The sequence below is a fragment of the Miscanthus floridulus genome, chromosome 3 (assembly GCF_019320115.1).
Source record: "Miscanthus floridulus cultivar M001 chromosome 3, ASM1932011v1, whole genome shotgun sequence".
NCBI lineage: Eukaryota > Viridiplantae > Streptophyta > Magnoliopsida > Poales > Poaceae > Miscanthus > Miscanthus floridulus.
In genome coordinates this window covers 27361973-27384580 of record NC_089582.1, presented here as the reverse complement: position 1 = coordinate 27384580, position 22608 = coordinate 27361973, and the positions used below count along the sequence as shown (strand labels likewise).

General features: G+C 45.8%; 1 pseudogene; it reads right to left on the bottom strand.

Moving 5' to 3' along the window:
• Positions 1-393: 393 nt before the first annotated feature.
• LOC136543380 (disease resistance protein Pik-2-like) lies at positions 394-5709 on the bottom strand (annotated as a pseudogene).
• Positions 5710-22608: the final 16899 nt, after the last annotated feature.

Below are 22608 nucleotides of genomic sequence, written 5' to 3'. Positions count from 1 at the left end.
TTCTCTGACGGACCGCACCGTCAGGGATATTCCCGTTAGATCAAATTTAGAGAATTATTCATGTGTCCTTAGGTACATTTTTCAAATTTGAGAATCCATGTAGATAGTAAGTTCACTCTCTAAATCCTCATTTAGAGAGGTATTCAAATAAAAACCACTCTGTATATCGTTCCACCTACCAGTCTCTATATCTTGTGTGCGCTTTGAAGAGTTGTTCCCACTCTTCATCTTTTTCTGTCGGTACGGAAGGATATGAAGTGACTTTTGGAGTTGCTATTAGATTGCCACAATCGTTATATTGACATCTGTTTTAGTTTGGTGACCAAGTAATTACCAGTTACAATACAACAAATTCGATTCAATGTCCTCAAGAAATAAATCTGACAAATCCAATCACTCGTATTTAACGACAATCTGAAACTGATTATTGGACTCCAGTTGGCGCCGCTGGTTCTCATCATTGAGCTGCTCCAGTGCACGGCCTAGTGCTGGGTTGTTCTTGCTGCCCCAGAGTTGTACCTCTTTGAGGATAGTCAGGTGCTCGATGCCGACGATCCTCTTCTCCTCATTGTCAGTCATGTTAACCAAGAGCGTCTCGAGCATTGCCATGGACCCTTTCTCAAACCGAATGATGTCAGGGAATCGAGAGGCAGAGGCCACCCTCAGCCCCTCAGGCTGGTGAGTTCTGGAGACCTGTGCTTAGTGCGTGCAACAAGCTCAGGGCCATCGTAGCACATGTTCCGAATGCAGATGGTCTTGAGGCTGGGACAGTTGCAGAGACCGTCGAATAGCTGGTCCCCAACAAGTTTAGCCCACGACATGTTAAACTGAACAAGGTATGTGAGTTTGTCTAACCAGGAAGGCAACTCATTGGTGCCACCGGCGATCATAAGGTACCGGAGGAGTCGTGGTGGTGTGGGCAGTTGATGGAGAAAGTTGAGTGTCCTGCCATAACCCACATCCCCTATGATAAGACGCCGGAGGGAGTATGATTTACTCAAGGATTTGGCAAACTCTTGGATGACCTCCTTGTCAAAGACGACGTCGTCGACGTAGACAATCAGCTCTTGAAGCTGTTCTAGTTGACCCACATCTTTTGCAACCTGGACGTCGTTTCCGAGGACTGAGAAGCCCACCTCGCGCAGCGCCTTCATCTTGTGGAGCCCCAGGGGCAGCTTCCACAGTCCACAAGCGGTCCGGATCATCATTGTAGTTGATCTGCAGGCGCTCTGGTTTATACAGCTTCTTCAAAGTTGCCGGCAGGCCTCGAACTGGCGTGTCGCGTACATCAAATGTCTGCAGATGCTCTAGCTTCTCGATTTGAGGTGGCACCTGGCCAGGGGCGGATCCAGAATGGGGCTGCGCCCCGGGCTGAGCTGCTGATTCACATTTAAAACAGTCTGATCTTGATTCATAGGCCTCCTTTTGTCTAATTAAGATCATAGTTTTTTAGGTTAAACACCACATATGTTAAAGGGGCTCCATAGACTCGCCCCGGGCTGCAGCCCGGGCAACCCGGGCCCTGGATCCGCCCCTGCACCTGGCTGATATCTGTACCTTTCAAGCTCAAGAACCTGAGAAGGTACAATCTGCAGATACACCTCATATGATCGTTTGTTAGACCCTGGCAATCTTCCAGGTCAAGTACCCTCAGCAGGATAAACTTGTCTAGGTGATCGAGCAGCTTTTTTCCTTCGTGCTGAAACATACTCAATGATCGAACATGCTCCACGTCCATCCCCTCGGGGAAGCTTCCCCCTATTCTTGCCATCTTTTTATTGTGCTTCTTTGCATTCTGGGGCCTCCTGTCATCGTTCCCATGGATGGAGAGGCGACGAATCCTTCCATATGACATCGATCGCTGCATGCTGCCCTCCTAGCAGGCTGACGAAGTTACACTGCAGGGACTTGGACAACATGACCTCGTCCTCAAGAAGCATGTCGTGCACCTGGCACGACTCTAGCCTCCAGTAGTAACTGAAACCAACTCGTACTTCAATCATGCTCCTACTCACCAGATCTTCCAAATAGGATTCTGCTACCTCCATTAGGGTGAAGCCCCGCTTCTCTTGAACCAAGCCTTCAGCGATCCATCTACACAGGAGACGATATTTGTCGATCTCATAATCTTCTGGGAACATGCTAAGGTACATCATGCAAGCCTTGAGCTCATGAGGCAGGTGGTTGTAGCTCAGCGTGACTATGTGCCTCATCCCCTCGAGAGTAGGGTTGCTCTCCATCTGAAAACCAATTGATTTGTGCACTGCTTCCCACTTGTCTTTGCTTCCAGATGATCTGTACCCCGCAAGAATGCTAGCAATGCTAACAATGGCCAATGGCAGGCCGCCACATTCCTTCAAGACATTTCCCATCACATCTTCAAGTTCCTTGGGGTAAGAAGCACTCACGAAGCCAAATGTTCTGCTCAGAAACAGCCTTTTGGAATCTTCCATGTTGAGGGGTTTCATATGATGGATGTAATATATGTCCCCTAACACTAGGAGCACTGCATGCGTTGGCCACAATCTCTATCCGAGTGGTCACGATGATTCTGCTGCCACAGTTGTTCTCTGGTAACATGATTGGATTGCCTCACATGCTCGTATGGTCCAAACATCGTCGATCACGATAAGGTACCTGGTTTTGCCGTACGCATAAATCTCTAATATAAGGAACAACTCAAACTATCCTAGGTACACACAGAAAAACATCCCCGCTGAGGGGTACAACTACTGTACACCAACCCTACTGTACCCAACAAATCGTCTTCATCAAAATCAAGGGCTCAAACCCACCCCTCGGAGGCTTCGACGCAATCCTATGGCCACGGTTCTTTGTATCAACAGCGATGACGAGGCTTCAACACACGGAGCCGCAGAGGCTTCAACGCGTTCAACGCACAGCGAGCCGCGTTCGAAACCTGGTGTCGCCGAAAAGAAAACACCGTAACCTGCTGTCGCCAAAGAAAAAAAAGGAAACCGGCGAGGGCGCCGCCACGATCTCCGTGCCCTGCTCAACTCCCACAGGTGCTGAGCGTACCGCCGCTCGCAAGCCACAGCTCCCGCGCCGCCACGATCTCCGCGCCCTCAGCACTTGCTCGGCTGCTGCCTCCGCCGCGACAGGAAGAATCACTGCCACTACTACAGAAATGAGATCTAGTCCCGGTTGGGAACTAGCTCTACTCCTGGTTTCCCAACCGGGACTAGCAATCCAGGGCTAAAGGTGTTGTTCTTTAGTCCTGGTTTGCCATAACCGGGACTAAAGATCCTCCCAGCTTTAAAAAAAAATAATGCCTCCCACCACTGCGCCCTGTGAGATTCGAACCCAAGACCTCATGCACTGCCTCGCGCGTAGCTTACAACCCCACCTACACAACACATCGAACAATGGATGTGATGCTTTCCTTTTGAACTAACCCATTCGGGTACCTTTAGTCCCGGTTGGTGTTACCAACCGGGACTAAAGGGTCCTTTAGTCCGTGTTGGTGTTACCAACCGGGACTAAAGGGTCTACCTTTAGTCTGGGTTGGTATTACCAACCGGGACTAAAGGTTGGAGGACTTTTAGTCCCGGTTTAGCCATTGGGCAGGGACCTTTAGTCTCGGTTGGAGACAGCAACCGGGACTAAAGGTCTTCTAGTCCCGGGGGTAAAAAATGCCGAGACTAATGCCAAATTGGGACATCGTTCTAAAGTCTGTTCTCTAGTAGTGTGCCGTACCCACATCGCAGGCACCGGGCCTCGAACGAGCACTGCCTCCGCCACGAAGGGCAGAATTGCGGCCGTAGCCACATCGTTGGCACCGCGCCGGTCGCAGTCCAAAGCCCCCGCGCCGCGATTGCGGCGCCCTCAAGCGCGGCGCCGTCAGCACTTGATCGGCGGCTGCAACTAGGGCCTGGAGCGACCACAACAGGTGCTGTCGGCCGGCCACATCGCCGGCGCCGCGCCGCTCGCAGGCCACAATCCACGCGCCGCCACGATCTCTTCATCACCACCTGACGCGACCACACGTCAAGGAGATCTCTCAGTTGGAGACTCTTCCAGTTCGAGGTCGGTTGACTTTCTAGCTTTTGATTTCCAGCCATGCCCACACATGGATTCGAAACTTTGAATTTGGTTGCCTGAGGATGACATACATGCAAGTTGCTTCAGGTCACCAGTCCAGTATATATTGCCCACGATGGAGGAAGCGCCGTGGAGGAGGCCACGCCTGATAGAAGACTTGCAGGTTAGCATGCTTTTGTGCTTTCTGATTGGCCCAAAACTATTGAGTCAATGTGCATACCATCTTTATTTTATCTGGGAATGAGTCAATCCCATGTAGCATCTGACAGCTGCAAGTTCAGCACCTGCAAAGCATCTTTATTTTAAGCACGGGAATGGTAACACACATGTCAAGCAGTGATGGTTGTCTTTGAGTAAAACCGGCAATGGCTCCAGCCTCCATCAGCAGAGGCATCACCTAAATAGTGCATGTTGGTTCAGTAAGAGTTTCCCTGAAATCCCATGATGAAAAAATGATAATCAATATGCAGAGTCCTAAAATATGAAGCACATAGAGACCGCTAAATGTTTGCCATGGGTGTAAACTCAGTAATTTGTGCTTGGAATCCCAATATTCAGCTTGAAAGAATATGATATGACATATGATCCAGTAACTGAAACAATACACATATAACACACTGCAGGTTAGCAACATACCGCTTAGCATGATGATGTCCTGGTTTGTGAACACCATACGTGATGACGTCCTCCAAACGTTTTCAAATTTTTACCACCGCATATGCATGTGATATCACGACATCTCGCCAAGTTTCATGATTTTCGGGATTCGTTTGAATTTTATAGAATTAAATAACTACTCACACACAAGTTCGCGACGTTGCCCCGTGAGCACATTGATCGAAATTTGGAGACAGTTCCTAGATTTAGCATAAAGTGACACTAACAAACAAGAATAACATTTTTTGGAATGGATCAAAACTATTATTCGATGCACCTGCAGTTCAAACCTACATTTTCAGGAAAATTGCAAGAAAACGAAATAAAGTGAAGAAATATAGCAAACAGCATTGAAATTGTGCCAAATTTGAACATGTTGTTCATGGTACAAATACAAATCTAAGAAAAAAAAGTTGGTGGCAAAAAACAAAAAAAAATTTATTTTGCCGAGTGCCAAGGTTTGGCACTCGGCAAAGTGAATATTTTGCCGAGTGCTAGCCCTAGGCACTCGGCAAAGCTAGGACAGGATTTTTTTTAATTTTTTATTTCGCCGAGTGCCAGATCGGGGGCACTCGGCAAAATGCTTTCTTTGCCGAGTGCCCCGGATCTGTTACTCGGCAAAGAGGTTTGAAATATAAAAAAAACCGGACACACGCACACACACCACGCACACACCACGCACACACCACACACGCACACACACGCGCGCGCGCCCGCCTCGCCGCCGCGCCGTAGCCGCTGCGCCGCCGCCGCCGGCTCCCCGCGCGCCCGCCCCGCCGGCTCCCCGGCCCTGCGCCCGCGTTCCTCGGCCCCGCGCCCGCGCGCCTCCGGTCCCGCGCCCGCGCACCCGCAGTAGGAAGGAGGAGGAGGTAGGAGGAAGAGGAGGAAGGAACATTGAGGAAGAGCATCACATGTGATTCGTCGAGTAAATACGAAGGGAAGGGCCAGTATTTGACGGATGAGAGTACGGAAAGGTAGTAGAAGAGTCATTGCGAATATAGTATTCTGGTATTATCAGAAGAGAAGGGAGAGAGGAGAAGAGTGAAATAGAGGATAAGAAGGTGCGCCGCCTCGTTCGTCGGCCCTCACGCCGTCGGTCGTCCCCGTTGTCATCAGCCGCCCTCGGGTCTTCGCATTCTCTTCGCGCTGGCAAGGTATGCCCTATGTTAGTATGAGTTAGTAAGTAGTAGTGGTTAGTACGTAGTTGATTAATTAGTAGCTGGTTAGTTATTAGTTAGTACGTCATAGTGGACAGTAAGTAGTTGTAGTTGTTGTTCATAGTTTTAGTGTTAGTAGTAGTTAGTGTTGTATGTATGATGGGGTTGATGAGCCTTCGTGCCTATGTTTTGGTATAACAGTGAGGTTGTTGGCCTTCGTGCCAATGTTTTCTGCAGGTTTTGGGAACCTCTTCGTGCAGGGGAGGTGCTGCCGAAATTTTCAATGGAGTCTAACCATTTGCCTTTTCTTTGCAGGACGAGGACCGTTGGGAGGCACTCGGCGACCCCGATCATCTTCGTCGGCGTTGTGGTTCTGCCTGCACCGCGTCGCCTCGCCACTGTAGCGACTCGCCACCGCCCCACTAGCCTGACCTCACCAACACCCTAGGTATAACCCATCTTCCATACTTGTATCTCGTGTAACCCCAGTTAGGCGTCTCCCGTCCGAAAGAGATACGGTCGTTGGTATGTAGATCTTTGCATACCAAATTCCGTACCTGTTTCGGATTGTCCACGTTTTTTGGACAGCCCGCGGATACGTAGATGGGTTGGTTTCCGTGGCCCGCTCCTGTCCGAGATAGAGTTTTGGCACCACCTCCTCGTTGTTCTCCTGATACACAATCTCCCTGCCAGGACGTGTATCGGGAGAACAGCGGGGAGGTGCTGCCGAAATTCTGTCTTGGATAGGAGCGGACCATGGAAGCCAACCTCATCTACGCATCCTCGGGTGGGATTAGGACCTATCCTTCACCTATTAGATGTATAGTAGGAACGCCTTGTGGATTTACCTGCAGTTTTTATTACTCGCTTACATATGCATGTGCCAGAGGATGGATAACCGTGAGTGGATGTACACGGGCCACGCAAGTATGACCCCAGAATGGATGACCAAGACCAATGCTTTCCTGGAGCATGCATTTGGCGAGGCTGCTAAAGGGTCAGCCTGGATGCCGTGTCCGTGCAGCAGATGTGGCAACAAGAAAAGAAAAATTAAGAGGCTCGTGGGGGAAGATCATATCAAGTATGGATTCACGGCAAACTATACCCGCTGGATCCACCATGGTGAAGCCGATCGTATGAGAGAGGAGGTGGTGAGACAGCGTCTCGAGGATTATGATGGAGATGGCAGGGTAGCAGACTAGATGGATGACATTCAGCAGGCACGGTTCGATGAAGGATTGGAGGAGAAGCCAGAGGAAAGCGCAAAGGCGTTCTATGATATGCTGTCTTCAGCGCAGAAGCCCTTGCACGAAAAGACAATGGTATCGTAGCTAGATGCAATTGGACGCATCATGGGGTTGAAGTCGCAGTTTAGCATGAGTCGGGACAACTTCGATGGTATGTTGGCAGTTTTTGGATCCCTGCTTCCGGAGGATCACATCCTGCCGAAGAACTTATACGAGTCACAGAAACTTCTTCGTGCACTTAAGATGCCGTATGAGCAGATCCATGCTTGTCCGAATGGATGCGTCCTTTTTAGGAAAGATCACGAGGGAGCAACGCACTGTCCAAAGTGCAAATCCTCTAGGTACCTGGAGGTCGACACTTGTGATGGCAAGAAGAAACAGCTGAGTATCCCTACGAAGGTCCTACGGTACCTTCCTTTCATACCGAGGATCCAACGGCTGTACATGACAGAGGAGTCCGCGAAACAGATGACATGGCACAAAAATGGCAAAAGGTACAATCCGGACAAGATGGTACACTTATGATCCGGCCGCTGTCGATCCTGAAGATTATTTCTAATTCATGTAATACTATATTATTATTATTTTCTAGTTATGTTTCGTTCATTTTGCATCTCTATATTTGTCTATATTGTGCTAACTGGTTTACTCTTTGTATTTGCAGGCACTCGACAAAATGCCGGGCGGAAGGCGGACCCGGACCTGCAACTCGCTCTACGCGAGGATGACTCAGGAGGCGGAGGCGGAGGCGGAGGCGGAGGCGGAGGCATCGGTGAGGAGCCGTCCGGCCCGCCGCCCCCGCGGCCGTCCGAGGAGGGCGGTGCAGTCGTCTGCCGTCCCCCCACCTGAGGAGGACCGGACGACGACCACTGACGACGAGGACTAGCAGCTGGCCCCCCAGACAGGAGGGGTGACACTTCCTCTGGGGGGGTGGCGGGGGGTGACACTTCCTCTGGGGGGTGGCGGGGGGTTCCACTTCGAGCACCACATCGGTACCGTACTTGCACGGGTCCTCGCAGCTCCCGGCGCGGCCGATTCCGTTTCAGAGGAGGCCGGTGATTCATCCCAAGGGCGACAAGTAAGTATCCGTTCATTTTGCATCTCTTCTTGTTCATATGCTGAAAACCGAACTGCGGACTAACAATTCTTCTTACTGACTCCTGTAGGAACTGGGAACTTGTGTCCGGGGGCGATCATTGGCAGTGCAATGGGATCCTCGGCGACCTGATCCGCCTGCACTACCCTGGTTTGGTCACCCACGCCCAGGTTGAGTCGCCTCCCTGGACGTGGGACCACTTCAACTCCGCTGTGGACGCCGTGTATGGCACCGTATAGGAGCGGATCAGGTGCGAGTTCTGAGTGAGTCTACATCACACTACATTGCTCAATACTATGAATTCATTAGACGTTCTTGAAATAATGAAAGGACACATGATGTCTGTATGCAGGACTTCTTCACGTTGGAGGAGGGGCATGACCCCGCCTGGGTGATGAAGGTGCAGGACAGGGCATGCAGGGGCCGAGTCACGGACCTGTACTACAAGGCGAGGCTGCAGTGCCACATCAACCACTTGTGCGACGTCCTTGGTCGGTACCCGGGGAAGAGCGAGGCCAGGACCATGACACTCACCAGGGAGCAGTACCTCGCAATAAGTTATAAAACATTGTTACTGACTCATTCCATGAAGAATAGGTAGCCTTCATTTTATATTCTAACATTTCTAATACTTGATGGCATGCAGATGTGTCCTTCTTGGTGTGCCACCCACAGAGACTGTTGGGCGGCCATCATGGACAAGTGTGTCTCCGATGAGTGGAGGGAGAGGCACGCCTTCCCTCGGGAGTGCCGCCTGCAGATTGGTGGGCCGGCGCACCACCAAGGCAACCGGCCCCTCAGTTCGTACGCCCAGGCCTAGGTACACGCTACGCACTTATTTATTTATTTATTTGTTCTAACGCTCAATTCTCATTACTTCTAATCGTCTTTGTGTTTTCCTCGCAGTCCCAGTCGCATGATGGCCAGGAATGCAATGAGTTCATGGCGTACGCCATGGCACACAAGGGCAAGGCGACAGCCCCGGACACCGTCTACAACCCGGAGGACGGGCCCGAGGCGTACAGCAACACGAGCGTCCACAGCAAGCTCACCGACTACGCCTCGGCGGCCCGCGAGCGGCATGGGGAGGACTTCGACCCCGCCACCCAGCCCCTTGATACCGACCTCATGATGAGGCTCGGAGGAGGGAAGCAGCACGGCCGGTACTGGATGGCCTCCAACATGGTTGACTCGACCTCTGTGCCCAACCTCGCCCAGATCCGAGCACAGAGCACGAGCTCCTCCATCCCCATTCGACCTCGGCAGGCGAGCACACTGCAGCAGATGGTGGCACTCCAGGTTAGTTCTATTTCATTCGCCGTTCATTACTTTTACACATGTACCTTGAATTTGCATTGTTTAAACGTTGGTGATTGAATATTGCAGGCCACTGTGGAGAGGATGGAGGCCGAGAGGGAGGCCGAGAGGGTCGAGAGGGAGAGGGAGAGGGCCCAGAGGGAGGCCGAGAGGGCCGAGTGGGAGGTCCTAAGGGCCTAGAGGGCGGCCGAGGCATAGAGGATGCAGGACATGTTCTCATTCATGTCGAGCCTCGGCACCACTCTCCCGGGTGTGGTGGTGCCCCAGTCGCTGCTCACTCCAGTTGTGCCTCCTACTCCTCTGGCTCTAGGCACTCCGGTGAGTATATATATGGTTGATCAAGTCCTTTAGCTTGTGTAGATACTAATGAATTCAATTCTCCTTTGTGCAGCAACAGTCGTCGGGTTCGAACCCGACTCCTTCGCCTCAGCACACACACCCCGGCTGGACAGGTCCACCACCGCACGGAGGTGCCCCTTCAGGCTCCCATTGGGATCAGTGGCAGTAGGTGGTGCCCCTTCATGTTTCATTGACTTTTCTTGATCTAGGACTTGTGTTGGATGAAGACTTCTTAGATGTTGTCATGGATTTACACATTGGATGTGCGTGTGATGGATTATGCAGGAGGATGTGCTTGTGATGGATGTTGGATGTGCTTGTGATGTATTATGGATGTATGTGATGGATTATGTATGCGTTTTGTGTGATGCTAAATGCCTGTGTGCTGTCTCATGTATTATATATGAGTTTTGCGTGTTTGCTTTCGAAGGAAAGCAACAAACAAAAAAAAAAGCAAATTTCCCAGCTTTGCCGAGTGCCAACACTGGGCAAAGAAGTCTTTGCCGAGTGCCAGGGGTGTGGCACTCGGCAAAGCTAGAAAAAAATGCTGCAAAAACAGCCACTTCCCCAGTTTTGCCGAGTGCCACAGCCTGGCACTCGGCAAAGAGGTCAATTTTGCCGAGTGTCAGGTGGTACCACTCGGCAAAGACTATTTTTAAAAAGATTTTTTTTTAAAAAATGGTTTCTTTGCCGAGTGCTGAGCCCTGGCTCTTGGCAAAAATTCAAATTTTGTCGAGTGCCAGTCCCTAGGCACTCGGCAAAGCCGGCGTCAAATGTTGACGGCAGTTATTTTTTTGCCGAGTGCGGGCTTGGCACTCGGCAAAGACTTTGCCGAGTGTCGATTTTTGGCACTCGGCAAAGAAATTTTTGCCAATAAAATCTTTGCCGAGAGACCTTTGTCGAGTGCGGCACTCGGCAAAGCCTTTGCCGAGTGCTTGGCTGGCTTTGCCGAGTGCCCCCAGCACTCGGCAAAGAGGGCGTCTGCAGTGGTGACGGCTACGTGTGCAAGGTACACTGACTCCATCTATATATGTCTTTACATAAACCATATAATATATAGTAAATAAATATGATTGCTAATAATTTTTCCCACACAGGTGATGATTACGAGTCATATCGCGTGATTGTAGACGGCACCGGGGCATACTGTGATGGATGATCCATATGAATCCATCTACCAGAACCTGCCACAAAGACATAGGCTCAGAAATGTCCCCAACTTCCATTACTGTGGTGCGATGAGGTTCCAGTACGAGACACCCAGATTTTGTTGCAGAAAAGGGAAAATAAAAATACATATCCCGGAGGTTCCTGCAGAGTTGAAAAGATTATTCACAAGTCAAGTGCATGATGATGCAAAATATTTCAGGCAGCACATACGGTATCTCAACTCGCATTTCGCCTTCGCAAGTCTAGGAGTTACACTGGACCCCAGATATAACACTGCAAATGAGACTGGTATTTATACATTTTGAGTTCATGGCGGGTTGTACCATCGCCTAGACCACCTGGTGCCAGGTGGCCACGGCCCTCGGCACCTGCAGCTCTACTTTTGTGATACAGAGGATGAGGCATTGTCACACAGAGTGAAGAGGTCCCCTGACCTTGATATCAACCTCATCTGGAATGTCCTTGCAATTTTGCAGGATAACCCATATGTTCATACTTTTAGGAGAAATGGTGCCTTTCCGAACTTGGATGACTACCGGATTGAACTCAATACAAATGTCACGCCTGACTAGAGAAGGTACAATGCCCCAACGACATCACAAGTTGCTGCTATCTGGATGGAAGGGAACGATCCACAGAGATGTTTTGATAGGAGTGTGGTTGTATATGGTAGGAGCGACCATCGTCCGCAATATATCCGAGAATACCATGGTTGTTATGACCCATTAGCTTATCCTCTATACAACCCAAGAGGGGAAATAGGCTGAAACAAGTTTATGCCGTACAGTGGTGACCCAGTCGCTCAACCATTTGCAACCCCGACTTCTACTAATGTTAATAATAGGGATCAGGAAACTCCTGATGTGACATATATGGAAGACGAAACTAATGATGCTTATCAAGGTATCATCTCCGATATTATTTCCGCTATAATACTCCTATGGTGTAAAAAAATTGTCAGTTTATAATCTGACATTTTATATATGTTGCAGCTGAGAATTATAACAAAAATTAGCAAGAAGAAGGCGACAATGACATATAGGTTGGTGACTAGATAAGCAGAGTTGTGGAAGTAGCACAATCTGCAAGATATGTGTCTGCACGCGAATACTACTGCTTCAAGCTGCAGGTTACAAGGGGACTTTTTAACATTTTATTATTTGGAGGACGACTTTTCCAGCAATGGGCTGTAGATATGTATATAAAGATCGAGTCTATGAGGCTAGATTGGTACTCTAATCCTAAGAACCAAAAACTCATACGAGCAAAGCTATACTAGGTAACCAGTCAAATTATTTTGTTTATGAACTTTGCAAACTTATAACTGTCTTTTCCTAATGTTCTATATACTTGATTGTATGTTAGGGTCTGGTTGATGTGATCTCTACTGGAGAGACCCAGGGTTCTAAGGTTGGCAGGAGAATTGTGCTACCAAGATCATTCCCGGGATGCGATCGAGACATGCAACAAAGGTTCCTTAATGCTATGGCTATTGTGCAGCATTTTGGAAGGCCAGATTACTTCATCACCATGACATGCAATCCGTACAGGGATGAGATAACAAGCAATCTCGAACCGGGGCAGGAATCGTAAGATAGGCCAGAACTAGTTGCAAGAGTGTACAGAGCAAAGTTGCGAGATCTAAAAGATCTTTTGATCAAGCATAAGTATTTTGGTGATGTTGCAGCATATGTTCATGTTACCGAGTTCCAAAAGATGGGGCTACCACATGAGCATTTCCTGCCAATCATGAAGTCAGGGAGTAAGTTGACATGCCCAGATGCATACAATCGAGTAATTTCAGCGGAGATACCAGACAAGGACAAATACCCAGAGTTGCATGGTCTGGTTATCAGTCATATGTTGCATGGACCATGCGGTGTGCTAAATAAAAATTGTGCGTGCATGGCGGATGGAGAGTGCCGCTTTCACTATCCTCGATAGTTCTGTGAGGCAACTCAACAAGGAAATGACTCATATCCTACATATAGGAGAAGAGATGATGGACGTCGAGTAAAGATTAGGAGAGCGGAGTTAGATAACAGGTGGATGGTGCTGTACAACCCTGGTCTGCTCATGAGATACAACTTCCACATAAATGTTGAAGCATGCTCAAGCATTAAAGCTGTGAAGTATCTATTTAAGTACGCATACAAAGGCCATGACCAAGCATCATTTTCGGTTAATGCAGCTCAGGATGACAGAGAAGATGGTGTAATCAATGAGATACTACAGTACAAGAATGCTAGATACATATCTTTACCGGAAGCAGTGCACAGGATATTTGGTTTTCCAATGTTTGGAGTCTATCCCGCTGTATTGCAGCTACAACTACATTTGCCAAACATGAAGTCTGTGACATACAATGCGGAGGAAAACCTAGAGGATGTTGTCAGTCGGCTAGGTTCTAATAGGACCACACTTACCAAGTATTTCAGGAAAAACCTAGAGGATGTGATAGCCAGGAAAATATTGTACATAGAATTCCCAGAACACTACCGTTGGATCAAAGGGAGAAAGGTGTGGCAAATAAGGAAACAAATATCTAGATAGATAGGGAGGATTGTCTATGCAAACCCTGCCAAAGGGGAGAGATGCTTCCTAAGAGTTCTACTAAATCATGTGAGAGGTGCAACATCATATGAGGATTTGAGAACAGTGGCTGGTGTCACATACTCTACTTTTAGGGAATCGTGCGAGAAAAGAGGGCTTTTTGAGACGGACAAATCACTCGATGACTGTTTGACTGAGTCCACCACTTTTCAGATGATGTGTGCCTTTACTGGAATCTCAAGCTTTTCCTCCCGAAATACACTCGACAAAGGCTTTGCCGAGTGCCGCACTCGGCAAAGGGCACTCGACAAAAAATTAATCGGCAAAGAAGCCTTTGCCGAGTGCTTTTTGTCGGACACTCGGCAAAGCCTTTGCCAAGTGCCGGAAAAGCACTCGGCAAAGATTTACACTCGGCAAAATGAAAATGCGAAAAAACCAAAAGATAATAGCAATTTTTTTTCGGGGGAGGCCGCCACCGGCCAACGCCCGCCCGTCTCCATCGAAGTCACTGCATTTTTTGCGCAAAATTCACAGCTAACGTGGCCGGCGGGTTTCGAACTCATGACCTCTCCCTCGCATGTCTGCTGCTCTACCACTGCACTACACTGTCACTTGTGTCTAGATTTTTTTTATCTATCCTCATATATTATACTAAACCGTGAGTAAATTGCTTGTTTGAGGTCCTAAACGAATTCAAATCAAAAAGTGGTCAACTACAAAGTTTCATAACGTTTTGAGATCTACAATTTTCATTTAGGAAGTTTTTCCATTCGAGGTCGTTTGAAAAATTCGAATTTCAAATTTGAGAGATTCAAACGTAGTTTTGCATGATAAGATGATTTCAAATAAAAAGTTGTCAACTACATAGTTTCATAACTTTTGGAGATCTATAATTTTCATTTAGGAAGTTTTTCCATCCGAGGTCTTTGAAAAATTCAAATTTTAAAATTTTAAAATTCAAACGTCGTTTTTGTATGACAAGATGATTTCAAATCAAAATGTTGCCAACTACAAAATTTCATAACTTCTCAAGATCTACGAAGTTTATTTTGGTCATTTGTTCATCCAACATAGTGGTGGTAACATTGTTCACAAATCTTATATATCTCTCTTCTACTTTCATGAAACTAATATGAGAGAGATGTAGATTTTATGAACAACGTTATTGTCTCTTTGTCAAATGAAGAAATGACCAAAATAAACTTTGTAGATCTTGAGAAGTTATACAACTTTGTAGTTGAAAAGTTTTTCATTTGAATTCATTTAGGGCCTCAAAAATTGCTTTGAAAAAATGATTTGCCGAGGGCCAAAAAAATGCACACGGCAAAATGCCTCTTTGCCGAGTGCCAGAAAAAAGGCACTCGGCAAAATACATCTTTGCCGAGTGCCAGAAAAAGGCACTCGGAAAAATACATCTTTGCCGAGTGCCGAAAAAAAACACTCGGCAAAGCCATCTTTATCGAGTGTTTTTTTTGCCGAGTGTATTTTATTTGGCACTCGGCAAAGACCGTCTTTGCCGAGTGCCCGATAAAATACACTCGGCAAAGCCTCCGGCACTCGGCAAAGTGCCGGTTTCCGGTAGTGTTGGGAAGGTTGTTTGAAACCATTCTTGTCTTCTGCAAGGCCACTAACATACGTGAACTCTAGGACAAGTATAAGGACGCTCTGTGTGAAGACTACAGACGGAACAGCAACAACATGTCAGCAGTGGAGCAAATGGTGCTTAGAGACATACGAGATATGGTTCATGACATGGGGATGGATATCAGAGATTATGGTTTGCCACATGTCTATGATCTGGGTGGAAGCTCCAATGACATGATGAAAGAGGTTAGAGGAACAGAACGTCTCCATAGACCAAGAACACTTAAATATTTATGAATCACTTAACAAGGAGCAGCGTGAAGGATTACGTGAAATCGTGCCTAGATCAATGCCCTTTGCTCCTGCGCTACTACAGATCTGACATTCACTATCGGCTCGATCACTACCGGTTTTAACCAAGAACCAGCTGTTATATTAGGTTATCACTATCAGTTTTTTGCTAAAACCGACAATGATACTATCACTGCCGGTTCGTGGCTTGAACCGGCAATGATATGCTGTAAAAAACTTCATAACTTTCTCTTGTGATGTCCGATGAAGACGAACTTTATATCAAAGTTGTAGTACTCGACGAGATCTACAACTTTGTGGTTCCAACATTTTTGATTGGAGATCGTTTGGTTGTCCATATATACACCACAAGATTTTGTAGAGTTTATACCAAAGGAGACCATATGCTCCATAGTCTTAAGTGAGTGTGCAGTAGTACTTAAGGATCTCAGATGGAGAAGCACCTAAAACAAAAGTTGTAGATCTCAAAAAGTTATGCAACTTTGTAGTTCACAACTATTTTGTTTGAAATCGTTATAATGTCCCTCTATTTGATTCGCAAGATTTCATAGAAGTTAACACCAACTAAAGCCATATGTTCCATAGTCATAAGTGGAAGTGTAGTGATATTTAAGGATCTCGGATAGAGTGGCGACCAAAACAAAAGTTGTAGATCTTGAAATGTTATGCAATTTTATAGTTGATAACATTTTCATTTGAAATCATTTATCTAACGAAAATTATGTTTGATTTGTCAATTTAAAATTTGAATTTTTCAAACGACCTCGGATGGAGAAACTCCCAAAACAAAAGTTATAGATCTCAAAAAGTTATGCAACTTTGTAGTTGACAACTTTTTATTTGAAAAATCATCTATCCAAGGGAAATTACAGTTGAATTTTCTCACATTTGAAATTCAAATTCTTCAAATTATATCAGATGGAGAAATGACCAAAACCAAAGTTGTAGATCTCGAAAAGTTATAAAACTTTGTAGTTGACAATTTTTTCATTTAATTTCGTTTTGGATCCTAAATATTCATTTTAGAACCAGAGTGACATAAAATGGGGAAGACAAATATCCCAAATGGACACAAACGTCTTATAGGTGGAGTGGTTAGAGGATGAACACGCGAAGCACGATGTTTGGGGTTTGAGTGCCAGTGGCCGTGAAGCACTCGTTTTTTGCGCGAAAAATCGTGTGACTTGCGACGCACGACGGTGTGGCTGCCTAGTGAACTCTCTCCTAGTAATAAAAAAATTCCTATTTTTTAGCCTGTTTTTTTGGTTTTGCTAAAATCCACATCTCTGCCAGTTTATAAGAACCGACACTGATGTGTACCCCCATCACTACCGGTTTGGTTGTTGAAAGGTCCTAAATGGCTAGAGGGAGGGTGAATAGCCTAATAAAATTTTCTACAAATCACTATAGCAACTTGTTAGTCAATTAAACGACGTATATGATTTTTGCTCTAGCTCTATTCAAAAGGCAAGCAACCTACCACAATTCTAGTATCCTATCAAATCTATGGCACACAATCTAGCAAGAGAGCTAACAAGGACTAAGTACATCTAAGCAAAACTACTCTAGCTAACAAGCTACACAAGAGTATAACTACCACTACACAAGTATACTACAAAATGTAATACAAGAGAGGGTAGAGTGGGTTATACCAAGTCGGGCAAGCGATGTGTCAATCAATGAATACCAAGAAAACCAAAGAGAGACAATTGACACAAGATTTTTCTCCTGAGGTTCACTTGCTTGTCGACAAGCTAGTCCTCGTTGTGACGACTCACTCACTTGGAGGTTCACGCGCTTATAGGCATCACACGCCTAACCCACAAAGGTGCCGCATAACCAACACAAGATGAGGGTACACAAGTCGCAAGCAATCCACTAGAGTCACCTTTCGTGAATCTCCTATGAGGAAGGTGCAAAAACCCCTCACAATCCACCGGAGGCGGCCACGAACAATCACCAACACGTGCCGAACCTCCACCGCTGCTCCAAGCCGTCTAGGTGGCGGCAACCACCAATAGTAACAAGAAAAACTCAGCGAAGTTGATCCCCAAGTGCCACTAGATGCAATCACTCAAGCAAATGCACTTTGGATCACTCCCAACTCACTTGGATGCACAATCGAGCAAGAGATTGAGTGAGAGAAGATTGCTTTAGCTCATAAGGATGTATGGATGATCAAAATATCCAAGAGTATGAGCTAGAGCTGGCCAACATCTATTTATAGAGCCCCCAAGGCTCCACTAGTCGTTGCTCTGTCAAAGGGGTACCGGACCCTAGGTCTGGACCCAGAAACAGGACGTCTGAACCATCACTCCAGGGTCCAAACCCTCTCAACTTTCAACCTCGTGCTGCCACGCATACAGGCGACCGTTGGAAGCAATCGGACTCAAGCTCCGGACTCCAACAGTGCCTTCTCCGGACCAACAGCTCAGGGTCTGGCTCACCTTCATGTTCAATCGCGCGTCGCCATGTGTCTTAGTCAAATTGAATTCGTCCGTTGCCGCTGACAGCTCACTCGCGCATGTCCGGACTACCACTTCCGGACCATGAACAGTCACCATCCGGACCATCGCCATCCCAGTCCTGGCACTTCCACAGACTATATAAAGAAAGAAAAGGCGTCCGGACTCGGTCCGTCCGCACCGTCCGGACCAAAGGCACCGAGTCCGAAGCTCCCTTGCTCACATGCCGTCGCGCCATGTGGCCGGGGGGGTCTCCAACCGGACCGAGGGCCAATGGTTTAGTTGCCCCACGCGCTAGAGTCTGGATCAAGTGCCATAGCACTGATCACCTAGGGTTAGGTTCCAGACCCATCAACGATGGTCCGGACCACCCACACCCTAGGGTCCGGAGGTCCTATCACCTCCTTTTCCAACTTCTTTCTTCCACCCTTGCTTTCATGTGCTAACACCAAAGTGTTACACCACTAGTGCACGTGTGTTAGCATTTTTCAAAGCATTTTCAAGGGTTTTAAGTTAGCACACTAGGTTCTAATACATATGCAAGAACAATGTCACCTAGTGGCACTTGATAACCGCAATCACACCCTCTATGGTGTCTTGATTGACGAAACAAAAATAGCCCTATCAAATATATCTTTTCCTTGAGCCCATTTTTGTTTTTCTCTTTCTTCTTTTCCAAGTTGGAGCACTTGATTCATCTTTTGGCCACCTCCATCACCATGAGTGTCATCATCTAGCTCCATCACTTGGTGTGTACCAACCTATCTCATAATCACATTTAGAGCAAGAGGTTAGTACACTAGGTTTCATCAATTAGCCAAAATCAAACTAGGGCTTTCAGTTTTGCCAGTTCAAAATCCGGCAGTGAAGAAGAGTTTTGAACCGGCAATGATTTAAAGATCTGGGTAGTGCTAGGCTCTTAGTGGTGGGGGTGAAGACAAAATAGTTCCTTATATTGTCCAAAACTCCAAATCGTAGCGAACTAGACTGAGTCGAACTTAAAGGTGCAGACGTCAGGTAGTTGGCTGCAAACGCAAACCAGATAGTTTGTAGGGCTTGTTGCTCTCTTTATGCCGTACCCACACTTGGCCTGAACGTGGAGGCGCGATCTGACCTGACTCTGGCGCATCATCGATTTGATGTTGGTTGGAAATAGGGAAGGAAATGGATGTCTGGAAATCCAAATTATTCGAATCCGTATCCGTTAAAACTTGTAATATATGGATATCCGTATTCATATCGGTTCTAATGTGGATACTAAATGGATGTATCTGAATTCGTTTTTCAATATTTTTCTCTATCGGGTTCCAGATCCCTATTCGACAAAAATATGGAACATCCGATTTGTATCCGTATCCGCGAAGAACAAGGTACTATTTAAAAGTTTTCTCCCCATGACTAGTGACTAATTATTTAATTTCAATATTATTAATGATATATTAAAACTATTTAGTAGTATATCTATAAAAACATTTAATATTAATTTAATACTATCAGTGTACATAACTACTAAATTAATTTTAGTATTCTTCTAATTTAGTTGAAACATATTTTTTTGCAAATTATTTTAATACCTTAACTCATTTTTTGCTAATGTAAATTATTTTATATAATTTATAATTTCATGATAAATATTATATAAATAATGATTGAATAATTGATATATTTAATTATGAAATATTTAATGATAATTATATTGATTTTTATTAGCTATTTTTGTCTATGTTAAATACATACATACTTTATTCTCTATTTGTGTAATAATTTTGTAATTACAAAAAAAATTAAAAAGCAAAATGGCTACTTGCTGCCTAGCATTCTTACTTAAATTTCTTCATTTACCTATTATTTTATTAAATATTATTCATTATAATTTAGTTCGCTTCGATATTAGAGATTATTAGAAATGTACTTTGATTTTATTTCGCTTTGGTTATCGACGAACTTGGTAGTAACATTTTATTTATCTATGCTGAATTTGACAATATGTGCTTTGAATTAAATTGAACAAATATCCGAATAGAAATCCGAATCCGAAACATTCGTATTCGAAAAGATCCGTATTCGAATTCAAATCCGAATTAAAATATGGTAAAAGGTGACATCCGGATCCGATTGCATGCGTATCCGATCCGTATCCATCCCTAGTTGGAAATGCATACTGTTCCCTGCGCTAATCCCCTTTCCGTTACCTTGGCCTAAAGCTACACACGCGCGCGCCCTGCTAAGAGTCCACGTTCCGCCCTGCCCAACGTACGACTACCAAGGTGGAAAGGTCGTCTCTTCACCTCACCCTTTTTCCGCTGGTACCTTATGCGGAGGAACCGATATGCTATGCTAGTAATAAAATTACTGTGTTCAAGCAAGGCACCATAGAATGTTACCACTAACGCAACGAGCAACATAATAAGAGTTAGAGCAGACGGTCCAGTGTCTTTGTTGCAAGTCAATAATTTAGAGCAAGTAAGGATCATCCTCACGAGTAACGTACCACCAACAACATCACATTCATCCGCCTTGAGGTGGCAACCTAGCAATTAGCAACAGAGTACAGAACGACATACGCCAATGCGCTAGCCGCCATGTGCGTCGCTAGGGTTTTGTGGGGTTGGCAAGAGGAGGTGGTGGCTAGGGTTTTAGGATGGTCACCTTGTGTCGCCCCTCACCCTGCCTCCTCGTTAGTCCACTAGCTAGGATTCTCGCCACTGGTGGATCAAATATCCCATCTTGGTCCACGTATGGATTCAATCTATAACATATATGATTGTCTTTTGGGTATATCACCAATAATTTTGCACTTTCGATCACTAGAGTCAATTATTTATTCATACAAATATTCCAACCCTTCAAGTGTATGCCACGTTAGATTCATGTGTATACGGCTGTGGCCCAAAATCATTTTCAAACCATAAGTCAACAGCAGCACCTAGCTGCACATCTGACATCTTTTATTTTTTTCGTCGCCAAAATGTCATCTCAGTTTTTTTATATTTTCTACGGGATATATGCTGTGTTTTTGTTCTAAACACATACGATATATTATGCCACTTTCTTCCACACAAAAGGCTCGCATATATGCTGTGAGCTATTGTGCTTATCATTTCGGTATATTGGAACATGGAACATATGTGTAACGATATGCATATAATACTTTTTGGATTTGCCCCCCCCGTGCAGGAGAGGTTTTTCCATTCCATTTAGCGCATGCACACCACTACGGGATACTGATTAATTACCGAGTGTGATAAACACTCGGCAAATATGGAGAAACACTCGGTAAATTGTTTACCGAGTGCCACACTCGGTAAACATGACTCGGTAAACAACGACTCGGTAAAGTTAGTTTACCGAGTGTCAACTAACGGGGCACTCGGAGAATAAATCTTACCGAGTGCTACGCCGGCACTCGGTAAACAACTACGACGTGACGGTCGTCAGTCCCCAAGCTCGCCGTTAACGGCGTCGTTTACCGAGTGTTAGACATAGCACTCGGTAAACAGATAACCATTTTCATGATTAAAACAATTCCGCAAATATTTTTCCCTAATATAGTTTACCGAGTGTACCAGTAACACTCGGTAAACATGTAACTCGTTAACCGAGTGTTCCACTCGGTAAAAAATGGCACATATATCCGAGTGGGGTCGTGGCACTCGGTAAAAAATGGCACCACTCGGCAAAATTAACAGAATCAGAACCAATTTGGTTCTGTTCTCTGTTTTACCGAGTGTAACACTCGGTAAACATGACCATTACCGAGTGTAACACTCGGTAAAACTTGTCCACAGTATTTTTTTTGTTTGTTTCAGTGCATATCCAGCCACAATTAACAACAATTATAACAGAATATCACAGTTACCAACAGATAGACAATATATATCACATATATGTCCACAAATGTCACATCCACTCATTATAACCAACATATAGCTACAACAAATGTCACAAGCACAATGCAAAGTCCACAAACACCATCAACATGTCCAAAGTCCACAAAGTTCAACCCACTTCTAAGTTCAACATACAAACAAGTGAAACATGGTCCTGTCACATGGTCGGAGCCCTACCGAGAAACGGAGACAAGTCCAAGTCTTGATCGTTGTTCGATCCAGCTGTAGAAGGTCCCTGGAATGAGGGAGCAAAAGAAAATAAACATATTTGTCAATTAATCATAAGGTAGTATGCCAAATTCAAATATTCCTTCGAAAGACCAGTTAACAGTGACATCAATATATAGGCATATAATAGATAACACATATCAAGTTAGTTGCTGTTTAGGTCTCCTCTATGTGCAAGATATCGTCACACATGGTCGAGTAGACTGAACATGAATTGGGCAAACACCTATGTACTCATGTAGAACCTAACATGATGCCTTTCAAGGTCTGAACAATATTACTAATAATCTAACTTATACATGTATGTATCCTACTCTCTTCTAGGTTCTAACATGATAGTGTTGACTGTAGCACAATCTGAACTGAAAAAGCCTTTCAAGATGAAGAGTGACTCACAGGAGTGCCGTCGCGCGGAGGTGGAGGCACCAACGGTATCATCGGCGGCGGCGGAGGCGGTGGAGGCTGGCCCATGCTCTAAGAAAAGCTGGCCATGTACTCGTACCAGGCCTTCTGCGACTGCTGGAAGGCCTC